General features: G+C 43.6%; 1 long non-coding RNA gene across 1 annotated transcript; it reads left to right on the forward strand.

Annotated features, from left to right (window-relative positions):
• Nucleotides 1-1,058: 1,058 nt before the first annotated feature.
• Nucleotides 1,059-6,225, forward strand: LOC145360807 (uncharacterized). The gene is made up of 3 exons (XR_013889772.1): nucleotides 1,059-1,504; nucleotides 4,102-4,211; nucleotides 5,986-6,225. It is a non-coding gene; the product is annotated as an uncharacterized LOC145360807 (long non-coding RNA).
• The last annotated feature ends 1,062 nt before the right edge of the window (nucleotides 6,226-7,287 follow it).

Genomic DNA, 7,287 nt, shown 5'->3' on the forward strand with positions numbered 1-7,287 from the left:
GGCTTCCCACTCTTATTATCCCCTTACGCTTCAATTTCCCCCCTCACTTCAGTGGGCTTTATAACAGCTTTTTGGCAAATAGTTTAAAGTTTTAAAGTTTATTTATTATAGTGACTGGTAGGCTTACATTAACACTGCAATGAAGTTACTGTGAAAATCCCCTGCAAAAATCCCTGTGTGGCACCTGTTCGGGTACACCGATGCAGCTAAACAGCATGTCTTTTGGACTGTGAGAGGAAATCAGAGCACCCAGAGGAAACCCATGCAGACACGGGGAGAATGTGCAGACACCACACAGACAGTGACCCAAGCCAGGAATCAAACCCGGGTCCCTGGCGCTGTGAGGCAGCAGTTCTAACCACTGTGCCACCATGGCGCAAACAGGGACCTGGCAAAGAAAACCCATCTTGGGTACACAGGAAGTACAGCCCCAAGGGGGTAGAGGGTCATGCCTGGAAACTATCCTGGCAGCACCTCCTGACATTGCCCCTTGGCACTGCAGTGCCAGAGGGAATTGCCGGAGAGGGTGGGCTTCCAGTAGGGAGGTCTGTGGGAGATGGTAAGGTGGTATTCCCTGGTGTTGGGGTTTCGCTGGGAGGGGCATCTGCATGGAGGTGGAAGGCGGTGCGGGGGGGGTGCTCCCCATTTCCGTGGAGGGCGGAGGTGGGATCCCCTCTTATTTTTATTGGTTTGGTTTGAAAGATGCCAGGTCTCTTGAAGTCTGAGGTTACTGTGGGAGAAGGTTCAATCAGCAGCCGGCCCGCCAGTGTGACATTTGGGAACCACCTCCTGGATTTATTTTGAGCAAGTGTGAAAAATTATGGCGGGAAAAGCCGGCAGTGGAGCTGGTGGGCTACAAAGGAACAAAAAATTCTGCCCAATGTGCTTGATAAACTGTTGAGGAGGTAACAGACAAAGTAGATGGAGAAATGCAGTGAATGTTATTTAACATGGACTTTTGGAAATCCTTTGACAAAGTACCGCATTGAGATTATTTGAATAAAATTATTCTTTTCGATATTGTTTCTAGATTCGGATGAAGGATTTTCTACTGTTGAAACTTTCTCGTCACTGACTGCATCAGAGGGAGAGAATGTGACTTTACCCTGCCAGTTTGAGAATAGAAAATCTCTGCCCTTCACTCTGCTTTGGATCATATCTGGAAATATTAACAAGTGTCTGTACTCTGTTCATATTGAGGATTATAGATCACATTCTAACATACACTGCTGTGTGGTTAAAGAGTCATCACAAAGAATCTCTAACCAAAGCTCAGGGAATCCTACAAATAAAAGTCAGTCTCACAACCTCACTATTCACTCAGTGAAGGAGTTGGACACTGGGAGCTATCTCTGTGTTGTACATGGTCAGGTCACAGGGAAACCTGTCTGGAAGATTACAGCAAACATCTCCCTCAGTGTTATAAAAAGTGCAGAAAATCCAGACACCTACACCTCAACATCTGGAATATTTCCAGTGACCAACAGTGGAATGCCTACAAATGGTAAGTCAGACTATGCATGAAATGAGTTAAATCATTTAATATCAATAATTCCAGCTGAGGGATTATGTGCATGCTGTTTCTAGACTCAGATGAAGTATTTTCTACTGTTCAAACTTCCTCATCACTGACTATATCATAGAAATCATAGAAATCCTACAGTACGGAAAGACGCCATTCAGCCCATCGAGTCTGCACGATCACAGTCCCACCCAGGCCCAACCCCCGTATCCCTACATATTTTACCCATTAATCCCTCTAACCTCCGCATCTCAGGACACTAAAGGGCAATTTTAGCAAGGTCAATCAACCTAACCTGCACATCCCTGGAACCCGGGAGGAAACCAGAGCACCCGGAGGAAACCCATGTCGTTATGACGCAGTGAAACTTGTTGAGTGTCAAGTTGCAGATTCTTCCAACTCACATCAATGGCAGATATGAAAAGAGAGAGAGAGAGAGATTCCTGGTCAGGGGTGTGATGGACAAGAGGTTGGAGCGTCTATCACTACAGTCCATAGCTCCAGACCGCAACACACATGTAAAACGTTCATGCTGCTACATCAACCCAGACTCCCTGAGTGAACCATGATGTACCTTCATATATGTCAGGTGGGAGGTGAGCAGCTTGATGAAGGAAATTAGTTTCGGGGGGCGGGGGGGTAGCGGTTGTGTAAAAAGGATGAAGCTGGTGGTGTGGTTCTAGATGAATTTTGGCTACAGAGCCGTGCTGGCTGAAGGTGCAACCACCAACGGTGGAGAGAAAGGAAAAGGATTTGAGGAAAAACTTTTCCAGCCAACGGATGCTGGGAATCTGGAAGTCACTGCCTGGAAGTGTGGTAGACTGGGGCAGCACGGTGGCACAACTGCCTCACAGCGCCAAGGACCCAGGTTCGACTACCGGCTTGGGTCACCGTCTACATAGGTCTCCTCCGGGGGCTCTAGCCTCCACCCACAGCCTGAAAGATGCGCCGACCAGGTGCATTGGCCACGCCAAACGTGCCCTCAATGTACCCGAACAGATGCCGGAGCGTGGTGGCCAGGGGATCCCCACAGCAACTTAAATGCAAGCCTGCTTGCGACTCTAATAAACAAACTTAAGAGGCAGAGACTCTCATAACATTTAAGAAGTTTTATGTATGTTGGAGCATAGCCCCTTTAAGGGGATGGGTCAGATAACCTGGGGTGTGGGGTGAGCTAGTTGGGAACTGACCTGAGTAGACCGTCAACGAGTGGCGTGCGGAGCAAGTAGACTGAAGAAAGACCTGTGTTCCCTGATGCCTGGTTGTGGAGTAGTTCTTGAGAAAATGTCTCAGTACTAGGGATTTAAAAAGAAATGTTTGGATGAGCACTTTAAATGCTGTACTATACAAAGCTGTGAACCAAATGCTGGAAAATGGAATTTGAATAGATATGTACTTGAAGAGCGGTACAGACTCTGTGGACCGAAGGATCTCGTTTTGTGCTGTGAAACTCTTCGGAAGCAATGCTTGAGAGATCAGAATCAGAGGAGCAGTGAGTCAGATGGGGGCGTGTTCTGCTGGAGGATGTTACAGAGATAGAAAATGGTGAATCTCCATGGGACTTGTGGATGGGAGTGAGAAGTTTAAATCTGGGGCGTCAAGAAGCCGGGAGCCTCTGTAGATTAATGAGGACTGTGCAGGTAAGTGAAGAGGACTTGAAATGGCCTAGGATTAGAGAGAGCAGAGTTGGTAATAAGCTGAAGTCTACAGAGGTTGCAAGATTGGAAACCAGCCAAAAGATCATTGAGGCAATCAAGTAGATAAATACAAAGTTGAGGGATTCAGCTGAAATAAGGCTGGATTAGGAGTGGATGCCAAGATCATGGAAGCAGGAAGTCTTCTGTGTTGCAGACAATATGGTGTTGGAACGTCAGCTTTTTGTTAAATTGGATACAAATGCCAGAATTTTGCCACCTCACCGGTCCGAAGCCCGCACGATCCCAGAGGAAGAGAATGTGACTTTACCCTGCCAATTTGAGAATCAGAAAACCTCACCCCTTCGCTCTGCTTTGGATCATATCTGAAAATGTTAACAAGTGTCTGCAGTCTGTTCATATTGTGGATTATAGATCACATTCTAACACACACTGCTGTGTGGATAAAGAGTCATCACAAAGAATCTCTAGCAAAAGCTCAGGCAAATAAAAGCAATTCTCACAACCTCACTATTGACTCAGTGAAGGAGTTGGACACTGGGAGCTATCTCTGTGTTGTACACGGTCTGATCTCAGAAATCTGTCTGGAAGATTACAGCATACATCTCCCTCAGTGTGACAAAAAGGGCAGAAAATTCAGACACCTCAACATCCGGAATATCTCCAGTGACCAGCAGTGGAACTCTGATCAACAGTAAAAATCAGTAAGACAATCTGCAATATGAATCATTCAGTGTCAGGAGTTCCAGCTGAGAGATTCTGGGTCTATTTGTACAGTTTGTATCTGTTGTAAATTGGTCCAATTTCCTTCCTTTGCCATTGACTATTGTAGATTCTAAGGGAAAGGTTTGTAGCCAGTGCAATGAGCTGTATCTAGAACACTGGATTGCAATGCCTGAATTTAATGTTGCTTCTGCTCTGTAGATCGTGACAGCAGTTGCAGTTCCATGCGTGTAGGTATCCTGGTTTTCTATGTGGCTGCATTAATTTGCTCTAATGGAGCATAATCAGAAGAGGACAACAATCTGCCAGAGGTAAGCAAGAATTTTAAAATATGTTTCTTCAAACTGGAAATTGTATTTTACTACCAACTAATTATGATGATTTTTACAGTCTTGCTTCTAACACATCTCATTTGTCTTGATCATGGCAACAGGAGAAGACCTTTCAGCCCATCGAGCTTGTTCTGCCATTTAATTTGATGATAGTTTATCTCTATCTTTACTACATTTGCTCATCTTGGTTCCACATCCCTTCATATACCTCATAGAAAATCTATCAGTCTCACCAAGGAAATTTTCAATTGATTGCCAAACTAACACCCTTTGGGGAAAGAGTTCTAGATTTCCATTACCCTTTGATGTCTTTTCTTTACAGCCCTGCTCGAACCTCAAGGTTGGCTCTCCTGATTTTAGACTCTCACAGCAGAGGTAGCAGCTTCTCTCCATCTTCCTGATCTAATCCTGAAAACATCTTAAACATCTCAATTAGATCACCACTTAATATATTCAAGCCCACCCTCTTTACTCCTTTTAGCATCCTGATGAATCTCCGTTCACCAAATTAACTTTCCTGAAGTGCAGTGGCCAGAACTGGAGCATAACTTCTACACCTTTATACTCCAGCCTCTGTGAGATGGATTTACACCCCATCAGCCTTTTTCATCATGTTATGTACCTGTCAACGAACTTTAGTGATTCACATGAACAAACACTAATTCACTCGTAAGAAGTTCTAAGCTTCTCACATTTCAAAATACTTTGACCAGTCTTGGGTGCAGTGTGGATGATGTCTTTACACTTCCCCACTTTGAATTCTGTCGCTGCCAATTTGCTAACACACTTAATCCATCAATGTCCCCTTGTGACTGTTGTCTGTACTACTTAATGTGCCTTAGTGTTATCAGCAAGCTCAGCTATTGCTTTATTGAAGTCATTTATAAATATAGTGAAATGCTGGAGTTCTGGGAGGTACAGATATTTACATCCTGCCAATGTTACTATATACCTACTGTCCCTATTTTCTGCCTTCCATACTTCCTAACCAATTTTATATTCATGTCATTGCCTCCAATTCCATACAGTTTATTTTTGTTGATAGCCTCTTGTGTGGAACTTTATTGAGTTACTGTCTAGAAATCTACATGGGTCACATCCAAATGCCCCCTATTATCTACCAAACTTGGTAATCCCTTATTAAATTAAATCAGGTTTGTTAGAACGAACTTACATGTTCGCATTGAGTTCAACAGATTCCTGATGGACAAGATTGCATGAAGCAGAGAGGATAGTAGAGGTAAACCACAATCAGATCAGCCACTGGTGGAGCAGGTTTGAGGGACCGAATGGCCTTCACTCCTGCTCCTAAATCTTTTGATCTTGAGTCCTCGTAGCAGATCTAGTAATTTCCCCACATCAGACTAACGGGTCTATTATTCCCTAATTTCTCTATCCCACCTGTCTGAAATTATGGAATAACAATGGCAGCATTTCAATCCAGAGGGATAATTCCTGAATCAATTGAGTTTTGGAAGATCTTGATTTAAAAATGCCAAATCCCCCTTTCAGATGTTTGACATTGTTTGAAGTATATGTCATTAAGTATTTCACCTGTTTTATTTTAGTGACAGAGGCAAATGTGAAGTTCAAGAATTAAAATGTAAGTAGTTTCATGGTTTGAGTATAATCCTCCCAGTCAGTGCTGTATCTAAGGCTCCATTATCCCATGTGACTGCACAGTGCCATTTTATTAATTGTCCCCAGCCAGAATTGGAACCCATTCAATGTGATCTCTTTTCTTACTATCCAGAGAGAGTCCAGAGGGACAGTGAACATGAGCGATGCGACTGAGCCCCTCAATGTCAGATGTGTTTTCACAGCTTGTGACGTGGAAATTGCGTGAAAAGCAGAGAAATCTTCTCAGCCATCCTGCGATAAGCCACTCCTCAGCTTTCACAGATTGTTCTGAAGTTATGAAGATCAATTTCACCACCCCCCACCTGCCCAACCCTCTCCATGGACAGCACAATGCTCTGCTGCTTATTATACACAACATGTAACTGATGTGATGGAAAGTCACTTAATAAATGATTGCTTTGAAATGATAATGAAATGATGAGCTGAGTAGGAATTTTATCCCAATCTAATGGAATAAATCAATTGACCCCAGCGAGGTTACAACTCTGGGTTTAAGGTTAGAATTGCCAATCACTTCACTAGTTACTCTTTGCCAACCTGAAAATATCCCATTTATCCCGTTTCACTGTTTCCCATTAGTTTACCAATCCTTTATCCATTCCAATATTCAAATTATTTGACAGAGTCGATACAGATGAAAAACAGGGGAAGGTAATCTTAAAATTAAACATTCATCATCTCGATTTGAAATCAAGCAGCATTTTTTTTGAACCACCAAGGATAGTGGAAATCTGGAACTATTTCTCCCCAAAACTCTGTGAACACTGGGGGAGAACTGGTGCCTTCAAGGCACAGACTGATAACATTTGGTCAGTCAAGGGGTCCAAGGAATCTGGGGCAAAAGCAGATACGTGAAGTTATGGTGAAGATTTACCATGGTCTAATTGAAAAGACTAACAGGCTTGAGGGGGCTGAATGGCCTCCTCCTGTGCTTACTGGCCCTCATTTGCACATGCACATTGATCATAATCAGAGTGTGGAGTTGTGATGGTCCCAAGATCACAAAACATGCAGCCATTTCCTGCCCAAGCTCACACAGGAAGACTGAGAGTCTCAAGAGGAGATAACTGAGGCTAAAATGCAATGAACTCAAACTAAACACAGGCACTGAATGACCCACAGTGGCTGAAGTTCCAACGTTTCCTGTTTCTTTGCTGAGATACTGGTTAAACACAGTAAGGAGTCTGACAACACCAGGTTTAAGTCCAACCAATTTATTTGATAATAAACTCACAAGCTTTCAGGGTTTGCCCCTTCATCAGGTGAATGGAGAGTCCTGGCCTCAGACAGAGCATATAACAGCACAGACAGTTTACAGATTACTGATTAGAATGCGAGTCTTTACAACTAACCTGCTATTCAAGTCTTAAAGATGCCGACATTGTGAGTGGAAAGAGCATTAGGCACAGGTTAA

Source organism: Carcharhinus amblyrhynchos, chromosome 32, assembly GCF_965287045.1.
Source record: "Carcharhinus amblyrhynchos chromosome 32, sCarAmb.v2.hapA, whole genome shotgun sequence".
Taxonomy (NCBI): Eukaryota; Metazoa; Chordata; class Chondrichthyes; order Carcharhiniformes; family Carcharhinidae; genus Carcharhinus; species Carcharhinus amblyrhynchos.